The sequence below is a fragment of the Grus americana genome, chromosome 8 (assembly GCF_028858705.1).
Source record: "Grus americana isolate bGruAme1 chromosome 8, bGruAme1.mat, whole genome shotgun sequence".
In the NCBI taxonomy this organism is placed as follows: domain Eukaryota; kingdom Metazoa; phylum Chordata; class Aves; order Gruiformes; family Gruidae; genus Grus; species Grus americana.
Window position 1 is genome coordinate 30,858,703 of NC_072859.1, and position 23,867 is coordinate 30,882,569.

The 23,867-nt window shown below is 44.8% G+C and overlaps 1 long non-coding RNA gene across 2 annotated transcripts in view; it reads left to right on the forward strand.

The window, feature by feature from the left end:
- The window catches only part of LOC129209655 (uncharacterized), a 342,277-nt gene extending 323,374 nt beyond the window's left edge, over nt 1-18,903 (forward strand). The window contains exons 5-7 of one of the 2 annotated variants that reach the window (XR_008578134.1): nt 11,538-11,699; nt 15,579-15,813; nt 17,559-18,903. This is a non-coding gene — a long non-coding RNA (uncharacterized LOC129209655). The remainder of the gene's footprint in view (nt 1-11,537; nt 11,700-15,578; nt 15,814-17,558) is intronic. The other variant, XR_008578135.1, reaches the window with a different exon arrangement.
- The last annotated feature ends 4,964 nt before the right edge of the window (nt 18,904-23,867 follow it).

A 23,867-nucleotide genomic window follows, 5' to 3' on the forward strand; every position in this document is an offset into this window, starting at 1 on the left:
AGATGATCCTGCTGTACGTTTAACCCAGCAAAAATAACACATCCCTATGGGTTCCCCAGAGCTGTGCTGCGTGTTTAAAGACTCAGGGTCATTTTGTGTCTTACCCTGCCATACAGAGACCACGCCATACCTCCATTTCCATATGACAATGAACCACTCGTTTGAGGCAGGGCAAGACTGACTTTCAGGAACAGCAACATGAGCTGGACAGTGAATAGAAAGCGGTGAGTAACGCTGTAGGACTATAGCCTCCTCCGGCTGGGTGTGCTGTGCGCTGATTCGTTACGTTTCCGAAAAAACCAATGGAGCGCGGTGAAACATCCATTGAAATTACAAGCAACCACCAAACGTCCTGCCTCACACGAGTTTCTTGACCATCTCACCCTGGTGAATTCTGCTACAGCTTGCTAAAGCTAAAAAGTGCATGTGTTTATAATTGCTTGGGTTTCTTAAAAGCGAAACAAGTGACCGGCTGCACCAGCTTCTACACACAGCTGCCTCTGGGCAGCCTGACAGGTTGCACGGCTACTGCCGCAGTGCCAAGAGCTTGCCACTTACTTTTTGGGACCGTGCATGGTGGTTAATAGCAGGGGATGTTGTCCAGCACCCCATGATTATGCTCCACTGTTGCACATGTAGCTGAGATACTGTCAGAGGTATACTTGGATATCCTACCCATTTACTTTATAAGGAAAATATGTTCTGAATTGTGTGAGTAAGGAGGGGGGAAAAAAAAAAGTCCGTGCTTTCCTGGCTGGATTCTATATCTTAGCTCCTTATTTTGACTCCATTTTTTCCCCATCTTTCATTTGCCCCTTTCAACCAAGAACGCATTCAGGGGTTATTTGGAATTGGTATGTGTGTCTTATATCGGAAAGATTAATTATTCAGAAATGTTCTGTTTATAATAAAACTCCCTTACAAAGCTTGGACTGTATCAAGACAGCTTAGAGCTGGCACAAATGAGAGTTATTCCCACTTTTAAGGGCTATTAATAGTGCCAAAGAAATACAAAGGAGGCCCATTGCACCTATGTACTTATTATTCATCAAATACACGCTTATTATATAGGTATGCATGAGATAAGTAGACAGATAGATTTGCACAGCACAATGCTTAAGTGGTGCCAAAGAAATAAAATTCCATCCCTGGAGAGTCTAACTGCGAAGGCAAATAGGGGCTAGCAATGAAATCACAGATTACCATCACAGCTAAATGGCTTCTTTGAGCAAGAAGATGAGTTGGCGTATTTTCCCTGGGAGGCTGCTTCTGATATGCATGACATTATAAATAGGCACGAACCAGATGCCAAGGATGTGAGCCAAAGCTGATAAAAGCCGGTGGGAGTCCTTCAGTGTCAATAGGTTTCAGAGCAGGTCTGTGATGCCGCAAGCTATCTGAAAGGAGCTGCTGCAGCCTGGCATCCCAAATCTCCCCTAAACACCGCTGTGGCCTCGTCACCACGGGGTTTGGACACTGCATTGCCCTTAGCATCCTTCACCATCCCTGTAAGGAAGTATTGTCATTTCTGTGTTACCAACAGGTAGCACAAGTTTAGCAGGATGGCTTCTTGGAACGTCTCGGGTGAAAAAGTAGTCGGAGTAGCAGGAACTGTGAATGCCTGATTTCAGGTTGCTCTGGCCTGGGGGGATCTAGAAGGAACCGTTGTGTTCAAATAATCTCTGTGCAGGGTGGCTGGAAGAAAGTAACGCAGTGATTTCATTATATCCCTATTTGTGTTATTACTCCTAATTGTACAACATGAATATCTGAGGATCAGTTCTTCTCCTAAGTGTAAACCAGACCACGCCTAGCGAAGGCAAAAATACTCTTTAGCATTCACCAGGTGGCAGTTTATATTAACCAGATCCAGCTTGAAATCCAATTGCCTCCACTTAGTCACTTCCCAGAAAGTTGGTGAGGTATTAGATAAAGACCTCATTTCAGGGATATATTCATTTTCATTAGGGATTTTCTAATAAATTCCTTCCATGAGAAAGGTACACAGGGGTTTTCTTTGTTAAAGACTGTAGCTCAAAAAGCCTCTTTACTTGTGGGAATAGGTGGCGTTCTTTTCCTTACTCATCCATGGAGGTTTCCAGCCAAGAACAAGGACATAACTAGCCAAAGAAAGGAGTCCACCCAAATAAACTAATGTCATGTCATTGGAAAACAGTGGAAAATGTTCTGGAAATGCTGTCATGGTGTGTTCTCCAGAAGCAGTGTTTTTTTCACAGAGGATGTTCCCACTAACAAAGAGCCCACAAACAGGTCTTTTCTGGTTCAACCTCTTCCCTTTCTGCTGTGCTCCCCAGCCACCAAGGTGTGGGGTCCTGGAGTTGGAAAGATGAGTAGCAATATATCTTTGGTTTTGGGGGGAAAAAAAAAAAAGAAGTAAATAATTATGGCCATTGTGAGAAGATTTTGCCACCTGCAGCATGTTGGGGTAAAAACCACGAACCTTAAAACTGTGCTGACCGTTCTTCCCTATGGTCAGTGGAGCTCCTTGCACGTTTGTGTAATTATGGGCAGAGATTATACTCCAGCCTTCTTGTGCCACATTTGCTCTTTAAATCAAAGCAATGTTTTCTTTCTGCTGCTCTTCTCCAATATATCTTTAGATAGATATTTTGTCCTTCTTAGATTTCATTTTAATAGGCTAGAGGTACCACAGGTTTTTAAGTTTTGTGTGGTAAGAAAGGCTGCATATTCCCTTGTCTTTCTAGTTGCCCTTTTCCTGCATTTCTTCTGGCTGGGATTGGCCTTGCCTGGAAGGTGCACAGCGATGCACGCCGGATCCCCGACGGGCTCCTATCAAAGTGTCTCGCAAAGGCTTCCCTGCTCCCTTGTGTCGGCTCAGTCCCTCTCGCCAGGCTCAGATCTGCTTCTCTCAAGATCACGCTGGTGCTATCGAGTCATCCCGTGATTAATTAGCACAGCTGGGTCTTTCCTCCTTTGCCATTTCCCTCCGGTGACCGAACTTCACCAGGCTGCCTGGCTCTCTGCCGTGGAGGGGTGTGCAGCACAGCTCCGATTTGGGCTCGATTCTTGCTGTCCTGGAGCCTCTGGGAACCTGGCATGACCCCTTGGCTGCTCCACAGCCCAGGCAGCAGGAAAATTTGGGTTGCCCCAGGACTGGTAGAAAACCAGGGGCTCGTCCTGCGTTTCCCCAAAGCTCCCTGAAACAGATGCAGTTCTGGAAAACAGTTGAGTCTGACAGATCTCCAGTCTTAGACAAAAAGCCATTTGGTCGGAGTATGATCATCCAGCTGTATTCAGGACACAGCTTGCTGATTTTATGGATACGCATATATCTTTTAGGACTAGAAATCAACGTTGTTTTTGTCTTCATGTGTAATGTTTGACATATGATGTAAATTTACTTTTACAACGTACAGACATAAAAGCTACTGTGGCTTGGGTTTAGAATTTATTGATTGTAGAAAACTGACTACCAGGTTTGTTGATTAACATTTTTCTATACAATAGGAAAGAAAGGAAGAAAGAATCAAAGCACATGAGGGCCAATTTTACACTAGATAGAAATTATTCAGTCTTTTAAAATTTCACTGCTGTAACTAAACAATTAATTAGGTTTAGCACAGATCTCTCCTGTAAATTTTAAGGTGTCTTCAGTAATCATCCACTTATCCATAGGCTCAGTTCAGTTAAGACAATTTCTTAAATAGATTTATACATGCCCAAGTGGTAAGTTAAGAATTTAACAATTATAAAGCAAGATTTGCCTCTTCGTTAGTACAAGAATGCCATAAATTTTTTTGCAAGAGCTTACACAAACGTGCAATGGCAAACTCGAAAGTCAATGGAGAGCAGCCTGATCGGGAGCTACAGCCCGAGGCTTTTAGCTGCGGACAGATGGGTTTGTGCTCCCACAAGCTTTGCTGTGTGCCCATCACTTGTGCAGTTAAGGGCACACATTTTGTTCCAATAGAGACCGGGAAGACCCAAAACCCCTCTGCTCTCTTTGTCCTTTCATGTTGTTGATGCTTGTCTTTGGCTCAAACTTATTGATCTTTTCTAGAAAAACTTTATAACTGTTGTTTACGTGTTAAAAAAGTATATAATGGATGGAACCTGGCCTCAAGTTGTTATCATGGCCTGGTTCATATAAAATTTTCTAGCCTGACTTTATAATTCAAACCATTTTCATACTGCAAACACACAAATAAGCGAGCTGAAGCTGTTGAGCAAGCCATGCATGCAGCTGAGTGAATGTGTTTTGCTTGAAAGTATCATTAAAGCAATTTCCCATAATGTCTGGCAGGGAGTAGGTTTCTTTTAATGATTTTATTAAAAAGTGAATTAAAGGCCAAAGGTTGCTTTCCTACAGCCCTTAATTTCCTGTTTCAGTGCCAAATGCCGTGCGCAGAAATTGCTCGGAGCAGAAGACCCCGCAGGATCAGCCCCCGGCGAGGCTGTTGGAGCTTCGGCTCCACGACCGCACGTGTGTGCAAGTCTGTTCTCGCAGTGCAATTTAACATCAGAAAACACAATGACAGAAGCACAGAGTTATCAATTACAGATAGAAGCCTGCAGAAGTGGAAAAATGCGCTGTTGACTCCAAGCAAGGCCCAAGTGTTCTGTTTAGTATCTGGGATATGATTTTCCTTTTCCTGATGTCAGTTTGACATCAGTGTAACTCCAGGGAGGGAAACACAGAGGAGAAGTGGGTCCTTTGGCATGGCTGGACCGGTGACATGAGTTTGCGTTGTCATTGCGTCTTTATGCAGCCTGGATGTTGCCAATACTTTATTTATGATTTTCGATTTGGTAAGCATGTGTAGCACTTCCAGTAGAGGATCTCCTGGCGGGCCGGCAGCTGTGGAGAAGCAGGGTCATTTGCAAAGAAGCAAACAAACTAATGCAATAAGAACAATGCTATAAGAACAACAACACGCTACAGCCTCCTCCTAGGGTCTAACTACCTCTTGATGCTTGTGAGGAAGAAAATACGACACCCCCAACATAGATGATGGGTGTAATACATCTGAGGTTCAGAGTCACGTGGGACGTGCTTTCTGTGATACCCTGTTATTTGGAAAACCAAGCATAAATTCCCTCCTGGAGTGCAGAAGGACTCTGTGAGATGCAGCTTGCACCTTTGCAGTGTTCATGGGCCTGGCCAACTATTGGCAATGAGCAACATGTTGGTAAAACTCCAGTCTTTAAAATACTTTAATAAAAGAACCATAATTTACCCCACTGCAAAGCTATAAACTGTAATTTAATAATGTGTTTCTAAGGGGACGGCTTTTTTAAATAAAGAAAAAAGTTTTAGTATTATTAAAGAAATGTAGTATATAAAAATGTCTAATTGCTGAGGAAACAGCATGATTATGATTTTCAGATATTTAGTATGGGCAAATCAGTCTAAGGAAGGGAGCTGCGTTTTTACGGTGGACTCTTGCAGTACGGGTCTCATTAAGTTTTCAATGAATACTGTTCCAAACCTTTACCATGCTTGCAAATTATGTTAAGCACGTAAGCTTTCATCCTGCTCTAATGGTGGGTTCTCAAACATAGATGACATTTCTTTGCATGGGATATAAGAGTCTTTCAAGTAAAAGGAGCCCATTTCTTACAGGAAAAATCTTCAACCTTTGGGGTCTTGGATTTCTAGGTTCAATTCCCATAAAGTGCCCCCAAAACATCAGTTTTAAGATTAGTACCTGGAGCGGCTCGAACTCTCCAAAAGCTCAGACTCAGGGCAAGTTTAGCCAGGCAGAAACATGTAATTTCTGCTCCATCTTGGTTGCAGTTATCTGCTCTGACACAAAATAGGATTAAGAATCGTATTACTGCTTCCAGCTAATAGATTTAGGCTGTGGTTCCAGGATTATTAATACCAGATCTGTGCACTGCCAGCTCACCCAGGACTATAAATCTAATGTGGATCAGGCATGGACACATGATTGTGTTTTGTCAAATTAGCCAGGGGACATGATATGGAATTTATACTAGCTTTATACTTCTGTGCTAGCTGCACCCCTGCTGTGGAAAGGCAGAAGATAGCTGGTCCAGCGTAAAGTTAAGACAATACTGATACACTAAAAAAATCTGCTGGTATAAAAGGGGGGTTTTTTTGGTTGGTTTTGGGGGTTTTTTTTTGACAAATGCGAACCATTAATTGGAGTTTGTCTATGCTCTAGCAGCTTGTTGCTCATCTGGCACATGGTACTGGTGGTATGATACCACAAATCTTACAGTTGGGTGCAAACCACAGCCTTAGTAAGAATTAACACTTGAGCTTCTGTCACATAGCTACCCTTGGAAATCTCTTTCTATGGCAGTAACCATTGTTTCCTTATCACATGTTATGGGATCAAGAGGTTTTATGCTGCTTAGTTGTACACCTATGACAGGTCTTTTGAAAAACCAGCATGTTATAGAGTTTCATGCATGTCTGCTACAAGTAGAGGATGCTCCATTTTCAATAGTAAGCTCTAAGATCTTAGAAGGAGGAACCACATTTCCTCATTATTCTGGAGATATGTTAAATATTAATTCTTGGTGTTGTTGAGGGATTGGGATTGGAAACTTACCTTGCCAAAAGCAAGAAGTGGAGCTCTCCTTAGCTCTAAGGTTCTCACATGGTCATCAAAGCAGCGGGTAGGGGACTACGAAAGAAACAGCATGGCTGTAGCATATGTGTTCTTGCCTGAGAAAAGACATGTGGATAACATATCATGAACAAATTCTATTTTTTTTCCTTTTACATGGTTTATTGTTTTGTGGTGAGAGATGAAGCTCCCATGTAACTGCTAGGATGTGGATGGGACATTAGGCAAAGTCAGGAGGCTGAGGAGGCCGGGGGTGACCATGCAGCCCATCCACATCACGGCCTGTACAATATCAATGGGCAGGGGGGAAGGGGCAAAAGCATCATCACTCTTCAGTTTCTGGGTAAATCTCTGCTTGTCAAAATGGATCCTGCTGAAGAGACCATTTTATTCTGTGGGTTGAGTAATGAAGATGGGAGAAGTGACGTGTTTTGAAGAGGAGCTGCCACAATAAATGAACATGTTCAGTCAGGGATTTTTCTAAAAGAGGGAGCCCCACTCTACAAAACACTTTTTTCAGGGCAAGCCTTTGAAGAAGATGCAAAGCAGGTGAAGATCTGCTCCAGGGAAGCCACAGCAATGTGCTTGAGCACCTCCATCGTTCCCAAGAAATGCTGATGAGCTTTTCACACTAACATCCCTGTGAGTCACTTCTGTGCTCAGGTTCTCCTCTCACCTTCACGAAAACAATCGGTCCTGAGGACTTCCACATCGTCACACATGAAACACATCAGCAGCAATTCTGAGCACTGCTTTGGAGATTTGGTCATGTTGGAAACCAGGAACGGGTGAAATCTGGAGGGTCCTACATGCTGTATTAAGGCCTGCAGGTCAGGATTGACACTGGAGTGTAACTGAAGTCAGGCTTTGACCCTTAACTTGGAAATACAAAGCTAAATTTTCCCCTCATTTTCCCCCTCCTGAATCCTCCCTGGTTCCCTACATGGCTGTTCTGTATTATGATCCCTTTAAATAAGCAGCCTGTCATTAGCTTTTATCCCAGTGCTTGCTCAGCCGGACTAAAGTCTAGGTCTCTTTGTTTTTAAGACTTGCGTGGTGTGTAAGTGCCAGATGTTTCCCATCTCTTGGCTCTTGGTGAAATAAACACGAACTGCCATAACCTTCACCTTTCAACTCTTACATTACCTATTCCTAAAGTACAAAAAATGGATGTGTGTTTATGCAGCAAGGCTTTGAACTACCTTCCAGGTTTATGTCAGAAGTCCTATTCTCTAGGCAAAGATAACATATGAGAATGGACTTTGGTGTTGCTATAAACTTCACCTTCTGTACTAATGAAGCAGTAGTCTTCATGGAGGAAAGTAGTCTGGGGGGATTAGAGGCCACGTAAAACTGATCTGACTTTCAGACTGAGTCACTCAGCTCCAGATTTGGCACTCCTGGAAAGTGGAGTCGCTCCGTGGGTGACAGTCCAGTTATTTTATATAAGAGCACCATAAACGTGCAGATAGTCCATAGCGATTTATCTGATGTGGCACGACTTTCTGCACAAGACTATGGAGTTTGTCTCTTTAATGCATTTCAGTTATCTGTACAACTTTCCCCTCCCTGTTCCAGCAACAGCAAAGCTGATTTGGAGGGGTTAATAAAGGAATTTTCATCATTAATAACAGCTCATCTAAATTCATCCTGGAGTTATTTTTCTTCCTCCCCTTCTTTTGCTTCTCATTTTGAAAAATCGTCCTTGAAGGCACCTTGGCTTTTGGTGGGGCATAGAGGGCTTCTTGAAGTTCATACTCATGTGTCCTAAGGAAGAACAGAGGATATATAGCCTCAGGAGGCTGGGACCAGCTGCCTGATGACACACGCTCAAAACTTCCCAGGAGCAGCTACACAGGCTGAGGTGTCTCATAAGAAAGTCATACAGCAGCTTTTCCTTTTTAACTTGATTCAGTAGAATTACGCAATTAAATGAGGAACAAATGGTGTAATTAAGATTGCAAAAGCATTGCAATTAGAATTTCAAGTGAATTATGCAAATAGAATTTTAATTTGTGCTAATTCGAGTCTTCCCAGAAAAATGAAGTCTTCCTGTGGGGATGGCTTTTTTTTTTTTTTTGTCATAGTTTCAGCTGAAAGGTGAATTAGCAAGAACGGAGCAGTGAAATACTTTAGCCACTGTTCACTCATGCATACAGAAAAGAATTTATTTTCCTCACTGTCCACAGACTAGTAGCTACATCTTTTCCCCACAGAAAGATAAAAACCCCCATCTTCCCTGCAGACCCGGGAAATTCTTGCAGAGAGTAACCATCATCAAACTTTCTTTTGTGTTTTGAAATTAGCAGAATATTCTCCCTGAGAGGGGAGCCCAGCACTGGACCCAGCACTCCAGATGTGTCTCACCAGTGCCAAGTAGAGGGGAAGGATCACATCCCTCAACCTGAAGACAACACTCTTCCTAATGCAGCCCAGGATGTTGGTGGCCTTCTTTGCTGTGAGGGTACATCTCTGGCTCCTCACGTTCAGCTTGGTGTCCATCAGGACCCTCAGATGCTATTTGGCCAAGATGCTTCTCATGCCCAGCCTGTCCTCACGCATGGGGCTACTCCTCCCCACTCAACACTTCCCTATGTTGAACACCATGAGATTCCACTTGACCCATTTCACCAGCTTTCAAAGTCCCCTTGAAGGGTGGCACACCTACCAAGCACTCCTCCCATTCCGTGTCATTTGCAAACTTGCTGAGGGTGTTCTGCGTCCCATCCTCCAGATTGCTAACGGGATTGTTCAACAATATTGGATCTAGTATCAACCCCTATTACACGTTCCAATGCTCGTGCTCTCCCTGTCACCTTCCTTGTTACACTCTTTGTCCCACTACATCATCGTTTAGCCAGAGCTCTTTGCCCAGGAGGTGGGTGATTGATAAAAAGCACAGCAGTCACAAAAATCAGATATTTTAGTGAAATCAACAGTAATTTTGCTCACGTAAAATGGTATTTAAATTCCTTCTTGGCATCTTCCTAATATACTGCAAGAGCAATGTACATTAAAAGACATTCTAGGGTTGGGTTTTTTTTCTGTTACCTGGAGGCAGTAAATCACAGAGTTACAGATGTTACCTCAGTTAGGAATAAAGACATCACCTTTAGCACTGGTTTCAGTAAAAACACAAACACTTCTGCAGTTAAACAACAAAGTTTTACGGCTGCGGTTCTTTGAAAAAACTAATAAATATTTGTTTGCCATTTCTCTCTGGGGCAACTGTCCACTTGCTAATTTACACATCACCAAGAGGCTGTTTAACTCTTGCCTGTAGGTATTAATCTCTATCCATCACTGTGTCATTGAAAATACAAACTGTCTGGAGGTTGAGAGATGTTTGGAAAGGAGTAAGAGCAGCTCGGCCCGCGGCAGGTCATCCTGAAGCGGAGCTCAGGATCCCTCAAGAGCCTTGTAGTTGCTGATATGACTTACTAGCAGTGTTTCGGCCCTAAAGATTGTGTGCAGTGCTGTGGAGAGCTCTTCCATAACTCGTTGTCCTTTGGAGAGGATGGAGCTGCCTAACACTTAGCCTCCACATTTCTAGATATTCTTCAGCTTTTCTTTGGCCTCCTCTTCTGCTGTCACATCCAGGCCAGTAACTCTCACTGATATTATCTGTCTTATCCAAGATCTGTACATACCCAAGTTACTTCCCCAACCATTTCCAGATTTTAACAGTGTGGATCAAGTCTTCAGACTCTCCTTCCCTCCTTCAGACTCTCATAACCCTCAGCCTGGGAATCAGGTGTCCAGCTCTTCCCTGGGCTTATTTATGAATGTACGTACATCTTGGGGTTTTGTGTGTTTGTGCTCTTTCAAAACCTCATCTGTTTCCCTGGAGATTTGTGCTTCATCAGTTCCTGTCTGTGAGTCCCTGGTTGATAACCTGACTTCTAAAAGCCTGTGAATTAGCTGTAGTTGTTTGTTTTCCTTCCTGTTTGGCTTGAAAAAGCTGCTGTCTGTAATGTTTGCTATTAAAAACTTTAAGAGAAACACTCTTGCGTAATTTATTTTTGTTGTTGTTAATTACAATTCTCCTTTTTTTCCCTCTTTGTGTTGATTCTCTCTGCTTATGCCCAGCCCTTGCAACCAAGATTTCCCTATAGATTTAGCAGCCAAACGATGCCATCAGTATTTACGCAGCGCCAAGTGCCCAGGTCTTAGCGTAGCTGAAAGACTTCATGAGCTCCTCTGGAAGTGAATGAAAATGCAAGGAAACAGCAAATCTGAAACACCTGCATGACCTGCCCATTGGCTTGCTCTGGATGATGTCTTAGATGGGTGGGGATGATTCTGTGGGAGGTGCATGGTAGAAAGGTCTCACCAGGTCCCTTCACATGAAGATCACCCTGAAGCTTCCTCCAAGTTTGCCAGCAACATCTCCAGTAATGCAAATGTCAGTGATCAACACGAGGTGGGCAGCTGTCCCTGGGAATGGCTGTTTGGCCATGAGCAGAGCTGGAGATAAGGCTGGTTTCATAATGTCCCGGCCTGACAAGTGTTTTTCCCAGCTTCCTCACGGACTGCTGGACTGTTATTCCTGCTCAGACATTGCAGAGCATTCACGTATGAGCACTGCAAAACACTTGAAAGGTGATGTTATTTATGGCGTCTCAGACTGCCTCCCTTGTGCTACTGACTTATGACTGCACCTATAAGCTCAACAGCATGTATTTTTTCCAAAGGACAAAGTCTATTTGCACATGGGGAGCTGTCTCACAAGTGCCAGCACTTTGCAAGTGAACCACCTCTACCCCACCGCTGCCCGACAACAGCCCGTGAGCTACATATTCAGCTTTTGTCAAAAACACCAGCACAAAGCTGACCGTAAAATAAAGAAACATTCGTTATGATTTTTTTTTTTATAGTTCCCAACTACTGTAAACTGTGGAGGAACAGAGCTGCAAAGCTGGCTATTAAACTGTCTGCTCTTTCCTGTTTGAACAGGACCTCTCCAGGGTTTTAGCTGCCTCAACCACCATGGGTCAACATCCAGGAAGGAAGACGTTTCTAAGGAAACCGCGGAGGCTTTCCACCAAGGTGGCTGCATGAAAGCACTGAAACTGGTGAGAGTGACAAAAAGCAGTTCATTGGATAATGTAGAAAAAGGTAAAAAGTTATTGCACACAGACTGTTTTTATAATGAGGCCATTCAGGCATAAAATCACTTTAAATAGGTAGTTTGTTTTCACATTGCAGAATTATTTTCACCCTACTCTTTCAAGGAGGAGTTTATCTAGGCACAGTGGTGTATAAATAATAAATAGCCCCCGGGGCAATGCATTTTTACTTTTTTCCCCCTGCTTCGTATCCTGTTGCAGTTGGTCTCAGGCTGCAAAATGAATTTTGTTTTCTGAAATAATATTATTTACTTTGAGTGCAGTCTTCTGCGAGAGGCCATGAATTCTCTTCTGCAGTTGCAATGTCCCAAACCAGACAGGAGCTTTACAGTCCAGTGTTTTCATTAAATGGCTTTTCTGTGGGTTGCAGGGCAGTTTGCTATGAGGACAGGTACAGTCCCATTAGCTCAGGGACCTCCAAGAACGCTCTGTGTGTGCATGCAGTGTTTGGCCTGGGCGCACACTGTTGGATGCAAATGGTCCAGGGATAGAGGTGCAGGATCACCCTGAAGGTGGTAGATTAGAGGAGGAAGTGACAGCCACCATGCTGGAGATACACCACTGTGAAACTCTCTGGACACACACAACAGGCTTATTTCTTCTGTCTCCAGTAACCTCATCCGATATCACAGTCAGCAAGACCAGGAGGTCACACCGGCACCGGCTTCTCCTCTCACAGGGTCTCATCCTGCGCACTGGGAGCCTATGAGCTCTGCCCCCATGGCGGTATCACGAGGGCTGGAACGAGCCTGCCGTCAACACCTGCTTGGAGGAACCAGTTCAGGGTCTGACCCACCAGCCCAGACCTCCTGATGGATGGAGGTGGTGACCAGCAGCCCTGGAGAGACCCTACAGCTGATTTTGACTTAATGGGAGAGGCGGGAGGCTGGAGGAGCCATGGGGCTCACCCTGTTCACCACTGCTCCCATGTTAGCTTTGGGGGCAGTTTGGGCACGTTACCAACGTCTTTCCACTGTTCAATCACAAGGGCTCTTGGTTTGAATCTCAGTCTCTCTCAGCTAGCTATGACATTTGTCATTTTCTTGTGGCACCAGCTTGTATGTTGCTACCCCGCACTTCAGTCCCTGCGGGGAGCCCTTGTTAGGTAGAGCAGAACTGGATCGAATAAATAGCAAATATTTAGGAGCCTCAGGATATGAAAAAATGGAGATTCCGTTCTCTAATTTGGTTGTAGCCTCAGGCTTCCTCTATAGGTTTGATGGGAGAGAAAGGAAGTCAGGGAGCTGCTTCTTCTCACCTCTTCCTTGGATTGCTGCCTGTGCGTCATCAGGGATGAATGATGGTAGTGAAAGAGGCAAGAAGACGGGATTTTGGTATGGGAGACTCAGGATTCAGCGGGGAGATCCCAGAAGGATGAAACACATGGCAAGTGGCTTATGGAGAGGGATAACGGGGACCTGCCATAGGGAAGGGGTTAGCTTCAATGGGCTCGAGTGGAGAGCCTCCATCAACGCGTGCTTGCGAGGCCCAGGGATTGTATCAGAAGTTTGAGCCTGGGGGAAATAAATAGGAAAAGTTAAGGAAGGATCAGCCTGAAATGATCCAGACATGCAATAAAGTCCCAGGTTGCTGGAGGGGGAGGGAGTGAAATTCCTGCTCTCCTCAAAGAGCATGAGTGATTAGCTCTAAAAGCCATGTGCCAACACTCCTCCGCAGCTGCTGCTGTTCAAGATAAAATAACAGGTCATCTGTTGGAGCAGAGGTCCTTCCAGACTAAAGTCTAATTTCTGTGCTCCAGGGGCTTAAGTGCTGGTTCAAGGGTCACCAGGCAACACCAGTCGCTGAGCAAGGATGAAGCTCATTTTCACTAAAAACAGAGCCCCCAGAGCAGGACCCTGCGCTCACTCCATCACATGTGTTGGTATCTGCACAGTCTCAGCGGGGAAGGAGATGTTTAGAGATCGATAGCCTAGACGCGTGGTGCCAGAGCAGATGCTGCTCATGGCACCGTGCTGAGATAGGGACTTACCTTCACTCACGTAGCCAAAAAGCTTGAAGTCCAGACCTGCAAAATAAACCTCAGCAGCTAAAGATAAGCCTGAGGGAAGCCCCCGTGGTTCCATTCCCTTGCATCAAAACTCTCTATGTCTTCATCTAGGAGCCATGTTATTGCAATGTAAACTGTGCCTTCATCACGGTGGATGATCTTTCTCCCAGCAAAAGATGCAGAACGCTTGCAAATAAGCGTAGGTCTCACTAAGCAATTCACTCACACATACAAAAAAAAAAAAAAAAGTGTTGTTTTTTTTTTTTAAATGGAAACATTCATATTTGTGGTTTGAAAGGACCTTTCATTTCAGTTGCATGCCTCAGGTTTCTTATTACTGGAACAGCAATAGTTAATAAGGTTAAAAGGGTGAAACGCAGTGGGGATAGCAACACCTGAAGCACAGCAGACGCCCAAGGCCTCCCTGGGTGCTTGGCACAGTGATGCCCTGTCCTTACTGGAAGGAGGACTGCCATCAGCTGAACCTGGAGCTGGGCCGGCAGGGAGCTAGGGCAATGAAAAGGTCACACACTGCTAGCTTAGAAAACAGATTTTCTTTTTTTTCCCCAGACAGCATGGAAAAACATAGTGCAAAATGCCCATAAAGTAAAATGAGAGCCCCTTTATCAGGCAGGTAAAGCTATATGGAGAACTTCTCATCGATTCAGCATAATACTTATATTAGAGGGCCATTAGATAAAATGGCACTAGAAACTTTGGAAAAATAAGCTAAGTAGGATACTTAGGAACTCGAGACCTGTTTTAGACTAGGTGTTAGTCCACGTTTCACCTGGGCCACAAATTTCCACCCTATCCTCCTCACTTATACAGGACTCTGCTTTTCCTCTAACAAATCACATATTTGCAGTCCTTAGAAAAACCACTGCCCTTCCCCAGAAAGAAATAACCCACAAACCCCAACTACAACACAACTGTAACACAAAAGCTCTCAGGGGTTTGTTGAGGTGCCCTGCAAAGCATTCAAGGTTTTAAAATGTTTGCTCATTATAAGCAGGAGCAGCTTTTTTCCATTACAAAGTGATCTATTTCACAGCTTTCAGCCAAAAGTGTCAAGCAATCAAGCAGCAGTTATGCCTTAACAATTGCTAATATATTTCAGCACCTAATGAATCTATGCAAAAAAGGCAGGTAAAGGATAGAAACAGCCTACAGTTAACTCCTGCCCTCCCCTTGCAAGGATTTTTATCCCCTGCCTCCCAGTCTTATGTTTTTACTGAGTGGCAATTAATTAAAAAGATCAAGATAGAAGAAAGATGGAAACCTTATTACTGGTGTTATATTTCCATACTACTTTTGCCCAGGGAAAAAGTTTCCCAGGAGATTAGCTAATAGTTAAGCTATTAAAGGCTTCTAAACTGGAAAGGTTATTTGCAAGGTCAGACAACTTTACTAAGCTGGTAGTTTCAAAATTATCCTGGGTTCCTTTACTAATTCATCGATCAAAATGACACATTTTAAATTATAGATGAAAATGGAACAGATTTAAGTTCCCGTCATGTAACCCCTGCATGAAAACTACACATTACAAGCCTCTAGCCATAGTAATTTTTAAGTGAGAATGAAACATTTGTTCTTATTATGAAGTGCTGATTTACTACAAATTCACAAGGAGCTGAAGGAGCCTTCACACTGAAAATATGCAATCTAACCAGCTTCTCCCAGGTGCTTTGAGCAGTTAATGCAACATTATTCCCCCATTCGCATTAGTTATCTTTCCAGATTCCCAGTTAAAGGTAGGGATGCACTTCAGTTAGATGGGAAGCAAATACACAGGAAGGAGACATATAAAGAAGGGCTCTTCTCACAGATTCACTAACTTAACCCAAAATTTCTTTATAGGAATCCAAGAGATCAGCTGAGCTCCTGTGACCTCAGGGCAACACCAAATCCCACCTGGATTCAAGGCAGGTCAGCTGTGTGCCATCTACAAGAGCTGTGTCTGTCGGTGCCCAGGAGAAATGCTCTGGACCAGTGACTAGGGCCAAGGGTCTCTTGTTCCCCTTCTCCTTCAGCTTTTGAAGTCCTCCATCTACATCTGGATCTAGATCATCCAGGTCTGATGACACCTACTAGGGTGAGTGTATGGGGTTTCCAGACTAGCTCTGTCATTCAGCTGTTGATCAGCTTTGTAATTATGCCGTTTGGGGATAATTCCAGGTTGGGCACTGCAGAAGATACCTTTGAAATATCTTGCTTTGGAGAGGTTGAGCACCTCTTACGTTTGATGTCAGGTGCAGAGAGGAACATTTGCTGCTTTTCACAGGAAGAAAGTGGGGTACGAAGTCAGGAGGGGTTAAATGAACCTGCAAAGCATTAGTAGGCAGACAGGTCCAACCAGGACTGGATCATGCAGCAGAAATCCATGCTGTGTTTGAGATGAGGCCATAAACCATCAGTTTTGTTTACAGCTGAGGCTGTTGCTGGGGTTTCAGCTCTGTACTGAAGCAAGAGGAGCCAGAGCCTCCATGAGCAGGGCAGAGCTGCCGAGCCTGGTGCTGCTGCTCCAGATTGTCCTCTTCTTGGACTGCTGCCCCGGCTCCCTGTGCCACACAGGTTCTCCCACAGCTCTGAAGTGTGGCAGGTGCACACAACATGTTACTCTGCTGACAGACCGGTCTAGGAACGGCTCCGGAGATACAGTCCCAGTTACAATCCACGATGCTGTGATAGTGGCTCCAAGGCTCCAGGCAGAGGTTTACAGAGAAGCATCTGCTCAGCCTGCTCCAGAAAGCAGATCCCTCTAAGGGGTATCAGAATGGACACCAAAAAACAGGTTGTTATTTTGGAAAAAAAACCAATCTTGAGCATCAAAATCAGTCCTTTATCATGGAGGAGGGAGATGTTCCCAGCTTAAACAAAACAACTTGAAGCCTTGTAAGGAATGCTTGGGAGGCCCAGCCTGGCAGACCTTGAGGCTTTTGCATCCTGTGCACGACACTTGGAGCTCACAGGAGCCGTGTCACCCCCGGCGCCGTGCTCTCGCGGCCAGTTACGTGCTGTCAGGAATATGCGTGCCGTTTCATCGCCGCCTGCCTCGAATCGTCCGGTTTTGTGGGCAGCAGTGGCGGCGTTGCTTTTCTTTCCATCTGGCCCCTCTGTGTCCTCCAGCAAAGGAGTCAGCGCTTGCGGCTACAGCTGTAGCAAAACCCATATGTCGAAGCTTGGATCATTTTCTTTCCCAGCCGAGGCATCTGGATCTGTGGCTTGTTCAGCTAATAGACTTGCTGGCAGGGCTGCAAGCAGCTCTGGAGCTAAATAGTCATGGGGAGGCTTGGGGAGGAGCTCACCTGTCCTACAGGGCACTTTTCATTCTTTCTTTTCAAAGGATGTGACTCATTGACATAAATTTCATAGATGTACAGTGAAAAATGCTACTGGATAATAACGACCTCCTTTCAAAGTCTCTGCTATCGTATCTCCTGCTACTTCAAGAATTGGTCCTGTCAAGATAATGTGTTTATAAGGTTTTTTCATCATGAATCAGTTGCAAAATATTCAGGCAGCAGGACATATGGAAATCATATGAGGTTTTACTGCATTACACTTGAAAGTGATCACTGTAAGAGTGCGGGGGCTCACGAGTGGCAGGACACTGTTTAACGCCTGACTGCTGAGGCATCACCCAGAGGTGATGTATGGGAGGAGGGGAATCCAAAACTCCTCAGTCTTTCATCTTCGGGGGATCACTAAACTATCTTGGTTTAAAGTGTATTTGGTGCTGGACAAAAATCTCCCACTGAACTTTTTTCCAGGGAGAACATGGGGTTTGGTTACTCAAACATCATCTGTGTTCTCAAAATGTTTGTGTTTTTCTATCAGAAACTGAAACCTCCACTGGTGAGCAGCCCAGTTCTCTGGATCCAACGCCTGACAAGGGAATTTGTAATGATGATGAGAACAGCGTCACCCATCATGGCGACGTCTCCTGAGCTGCTGCCTCCCTGCTGTCACAGAGCTGAAAATGAGACATGAATGATGACGTGAGCAGGAGATTTCAGGAATGGGACTTTCTGACCATGGCTGTTCCCACCCCTAATTTCTTGCCTGGCACATCCCTGACTGCACGAATTACTCCTTATCCAGCTCCATGCACGCCTACTGCCACTGAACTCCCTTTTTCCTGGATGAACTCCACCCTCAGCATCCTTGTGCTTTTTATATGGGGTAACAGACCATAACTTCTCTATTACAGATCAGCTGTAGAACCTGCCTATGGCTCTGATCATTGGTTATATGGTAACTCCGAAGCAGCGTACAAAGAGGCATTACTCACGGCCAGCTCACACTTGCTATTTTAATTTTGCCTTTGCTGTTCTGAAGGTGAACGAAGCCTTGCACCCACGCAGAATTCAAGGGGTAAGAAAATACATCGACCAAGCTGATAGAAAAGCAGTCCAAATCTACGTGGGCAGAAAAGTAATATGCTTTGCAGAAGGCCTGAAGCAGAGAGGATGGAAGAAAGAGAGAGAGCATGAAGGAAAGACAGACATCTGCCATGCAGCTCCGGCACTTGTAACAGAAATGATGTGTTTGTTCAGACCAGAGCACATACTCGTTTACCCGGGCAATTCTGCTGTCACATGCCGCACACCAGACAAAATCATACATCAAAGTTACCGAGCACTTGCTAAGCAGCAAGCGCGGCCATTTATCATGTAACGTTACATATATGCTATTTCACCGTGGAATGCAGTATGTTATGCTGGAACACAGCGGCAGCCGCCTCCAAACATGCTGAACGATCGAGCGATTTTGTGCTGGGGGAAAACATCGGTTAGCTATTACAGTGTGACCATCGGGCTCGCTTTGTTTCTTGTTTAAGTCGCTCCACTGAAGCTGCATCATTAAAACTTTCCTCACTTGCAATCTCTTTGGTGGGTAAATTGTTTATTTTTGTATTTTAACAGGATGCACTTTCTACTGGCACCTTTCTTAATTTAATCTCTGAGATTCACTGGCTCAGCTTCTGGAACAAGAAATGGCTGAGCAGATATACGTATTCGAGTTGAATGTCATGAAGCCTGTAAACTGCAAGCTTTCTTTAGGGGACAGCATGTGGGTTATTATGAAACCAGAAAACATATGTGAATAATTGAGGAAAGGGATCCAGCATTTAGCTCAGAAAATGTGAAGTCAGCTTGCTGTGAATAACATATCTCTGCATTTTGACCTGTTGCTGACAATAAATATATTTCACTATTACCTGGATAGCAATGATTGGGGTTTTTTTCCTTCTCTAAATGAAAGCCAGTTGAGAGAAGCTGGCAACAGACAAATGATGCTCATTCCACCCCTGCTTTTACTTAATGGCTGATATCAAGATCCTCAGCATTCATTGGTGACATTACTATTAAAACCATATTTCTTATCTGGCTCTTTTATTCCTACAAATCGAGCATGGAAATAAATCTGTGCTGATGGAGTGGTGAGCACGCAGCCATGGGAAGGAGAAGAGCTGGCCCCGGGCTTGAGTCCACCAAGCTGTGCACCTGCCTGGGCTGAGCTCGCCAGGCATCATCTTCACACGGGGAACCGCAAAACCCTAATCCTCAAGGAGCCAAAATATGCCAGACTCAATAGAGGGGACGCAAAACCCAAGGAGGGGATGTGACACCTCACTGCAGCCACCCAACCCGGCACTGGTGCTTTATGGGGGAGGACTGGGACACTGGCATCAGTGTGCAATACTTCATGTGGCAATCCTGGGTGGAGGGACAATGCAGGGATGCTTGAACAGCAAGATCCATCATGCTATGCACTCCACGCTAAGTATATTAATATGTCAATATGTGGATGCAATAAATTGCCAAGTGCAAAATAATCCCTGGCAAGTTACATGCGTGTGTTCTTCTGAACAGCATTTTGCATGTGTGATACATGATACACAAACACCATCCTACCCAGATCAGGTCTCTAGGATTAAAAATAGATGATGAATTAAAATTTCATATGAAATTCTAGCTTTGGTGAGTACTGGAAAACATTACTTTCCCCTTTTCCCCTTCATCCCCAGAAAGGCTTTTACTGGGGACAATGAGTAAAAGTTTCACAGTCTTTTCCACTATGGAAGAGTTTTTTAATCACAAGTGTTGTTGAGAAGAAATTAAATTGCCTTGCCAGATTGGTTTAAGGTACTAAAACCACCCTGTAATGGTCATTAATGCTGTACAGGCAAGGTGGGACAACACAGTGAATCAGCTGAAATTTAATGACAAGTGAAAATGTCGTGAAAATGTCATCTTTATTTACATTAACCAAACATGGGTTTGAGGTCATGTTTTGCCTCCAGTTTATCTGAATTTCTCTGTTTAATTTATTATCTGTCCTTGGGGCATGGACAAAGCTTTACCTGATTATCTGGAGTCAGCAAAGAAAGACATAACTTCAGGCTTCTCAAGATCTACAGATGGGCTACTTCGGACCGCCGGCAGTGTGTGCAGACACGATCAGGTAACTACCGTGGGGGATGAAGGTATCTGGTGACCAGTTCTAACATTGCCAGGAAAAAAACCCAATCTTTCCTTGTAATGGCGTCACCTAAGGGCCAAGTGGAAAAAAGACTGAGGGCTGGAAAAAGAAGAAAAACACTGTGTGTCTCTCCGTATTTCATGCCATTTCAGATATGGCCACCTCTTGTTAATTTTCTCTTTGCAAACTCCTTAGGTAGGAACATGCTCAGCTGTTTAGCCACAGGAGGAGATACCGTGTATCAGAAGAGGAATCCCATCGCTTCTCCTACAGGGTGGCCAAAACCCACTGAGGTCTCCTAGGGAGGTACTGGGTTGCATTTCTCATTCTTGAATTTAAATGCAAAAGGGAAATCTTGAGGTCTCAGGACGTGACTGAGGGGTGTCTCTGGGTATGCAAGAGCCACACTCACTGCAGGGACTTCAAAGGCAAACCCTGAGATGTTGCAGCCTGTGCCCTGCAAGCAGCCCACACTAGCAGGGAATCACGTCCCTTTCTCTCCCCTTGCAGGACTCCCTCAGAAATAATGTGATATGGTATCAAAACAACAATCCTCTATTTTCTTAGTGAGCAATTCTCATTTTGCTTTCAGCTCTACAAGGATAACATCGGATGAATCAGTCATACAAGATTGATGAGGCCACCAGGCAAAGTTTGGGTGAAAACCGCTTCCAGATTTAACACCAGCTTTGCCTTTATACTCCAACTGAAAGCACAACTTTATTGCATGAGCGTAAGTAACTCAGGAAGGTACTAACCGCTTTGGAGCCAGGGTCTTTATGCAGTTTTTGTTTGTGATATTTTTCCATCATGTCTGAGCATAGTTTTAATTTAGTGTCAAAGTGAATCTGAGACTGATAATTTTTATGATTTTTTTACTGAGAAAAGACATTAAGCTACTTACTTTGGCTGCACTTCCTACCCTGCAGAAATTATTTATCCAAGCGCAGCAGCAAAGTGGGTCAGGGGAGGAATAAAAAAGCAACTGCCCACAAAAATCTTGAATCCCTTGCAAAAGTTGGATTAAGACTCAAGACATTGGGCAAAAAATGCCTGCCACGTTCTCCATTTCAAAGGAAAGGTGTCAGCTCAGACAGCGACGTGAAAAAGCTGCAAAGTTCGAGCTGCAAAATCCTCCTCCTATGGTTTGTAAGGCTAGCCACAGCGCAGGCAGCAGAGAGAAGGATTCATCTCTCAAAGCTGCTCTGCCTTTACCTCAAAGGCATGTAAATCCCAAAGAGCGAGTTGCTTCCTTAACTCCATGAACATAAAGCGCTTGGGAAAATGTGGGTGAGCAGCAGCGCCCACGGGGAGGATGGGAGGAGGAGGCGGGGGGAGAGAAAGCTTTTTTCCTGCAGTTTCTACTGCAAACTGCTCTCTTTAGGTTTAATAGGAGAGTCGCATCTTTTCCCAGCTCCCTGGAGTGAGGGGAGCTTTGCCAAGCCCGAGGAGTGAACCGGGATGTGCGCCCGTAGCGTTGGTGACTGTGGGTCCTGCGCGAGAAAAATAAAGAGCTCAAGTTGCAAAAAAAAAAAGTGTGATCTAGGAGGGAAACATGAGAGAAGTATGTAGTCTGCCTGACAGCTCCCTGTAGCTCCAACTTAACCATGAAGGCTGCAGCAAAACCTTGGGCTGACTTGGTGCTACAGGAAAAGCCACTCGGGTGCAGCTGGGAGGACTGGAAAACACGCTCAGATAAAACGATATTTGCAGAGTAACCAGAGAAAGAAGAGACCGCACCACTTGTGAAAGCAATCTGTGCAGATGAGCAGGGAAGCACAAGCAATGCTGGCAGCTCAGCCAATCCAGCAGGATCTAACGTTAATAAAACAGAAGTGGAGGAAAGGAGATAAGCCTTGGCAAGGCTGTTGGCAGAAGGGTGTTTTTCTCGCTTCACCAACAGGAATCCAGCCACTCACAAAAACCCAACATATTTCTCCTTATGTTAGCTGATTAAAACCCCAATCTTAACTCCGATAAACTTCAGGTGATGCCATACACTGTTATTTATTTGTGCCTCCTGGTGTTGTTGAGTGATCCTACAAGATCACGAGCGAGCAGTAAGACGTTTCCACCTCTGATGCAGGCAAAGGAAGCGCTATCAACCCGGGGAACCCGGGGACCAAGAAGATAAGACAAATGGGATTTTCAGAATCATTCCGAGCTGAACAAGTTGGATCTTTATTCCTGGTATCCGTAGGATCATCATTACCAGGGGCAGACCCAGCCAGGCAGCGTACACTGAATGGATGTGGCTGGGCAGGCTGGAATCACTGTCTCCTGGATCCCAGCCTTCCCAGGGAATCTGGCCTTGATTAAGCCAGCAAAGCATGTTCTTGGGAGTGACATTGCCAGTGACCTCCACAGGCTTCATGGGGCATCGGAGACAGCCCTGCGAGCTCAGTCCAGCTCTCCTTATGCTCCACGAAATGTCTCAGGTGGTAGGAACGGACCTTCAGCCAGGAAAGTGGGTGACTTCTGGGGTAAGAAGGCTGGTATTTGCAAAATAAAATTCCAGAATGACTCCAGATTCCTCTGATTGAGGCCAGATTTGTTATTTCACTTCCATGTAAATCAGCTGTTAGGTTGCTTCTTTTCACTAGGTGTTTCCATGACTACTTAATGAAGCCCTCCCACTAGCTTCTCATTTGAAAAATAGGAATTCAGACAAGTCCGAAGAGCCTTTGGGGAAAAAAAAAAAAAAAGCTGAGTGAATCTGGCTTCTCCTCTGATCATACACCATAGACATGCTATTGGTTTCCACGACGTGATTAGAACCAGAGGTGAGACCAATGGGCGAACTGGAAAATATCGTTTGGCTCATCTCATGTGATCTTTCCTCACCAAAATGTTAGGAAACCAAGCTGTGTGGTATGGAGCAGCCTCAGATTGCTCGCAGATGTCAGGATGAAGAGAAGAAGTTCATTTCCGCCTGCGAAGGAAAGGTCACCGAGGAGCACAGCTCGTGGCAGCCTCCACCGGTGCATATGTACCCACCAGCCATGACAAAAGGCTGCTACCGGGGACCTTTTCCATGCAGGCAGCACATTTTGCAACCCTGACTTGCGTTAGGGTGAGGTTAGGTGTAAGAGTGTACTCAACCTCAGACACCCGCTGCCTTCCAAAACGTTTTTAAAGTCTTTTCCCCCTGGTATTTTCAAAGCTCCTCAAGGTGGGTGATTTCCAAAGAGGCTGATTGTGCAAACAAGCCGCGGCGGAGGGTTAGAATGGGAAAACGCACAGCTGGAGGAGCAGTGGGGCTATATATTTTGCAGTGTTTGGACTGTTTGTGAACGTAGCCTGAGTCAGCAGTCTGCGTTTTCTCCCAGGCAAGAATAGATATTTCATGCAAACTTTGCCATCCTGTTCTTGTTTCCTGTGTATAAGAAATGACCTGAAGGCGGAGAAGGAGACAATGCAGAAGATTGCAACGCATGAAGGGTACGAATAAGCCAGGAGCATTTTAAAAGGAAGCTTTTCAGCATCTGAATTATTTAGCAGCAGCAGAGTTGGAGAAAAGGAGGGGGTTACTAGCTGACTGTGGAAACAGGCGGCTGCGCTGCAGGAGCCAACATAGAGATGTAGTTGTCACTTAAGCACAGTGAGGAAGAGGAAGACAAAGACTTTCTGCCTGAAGTGCGTTGGTGTGCACGGCTCTGG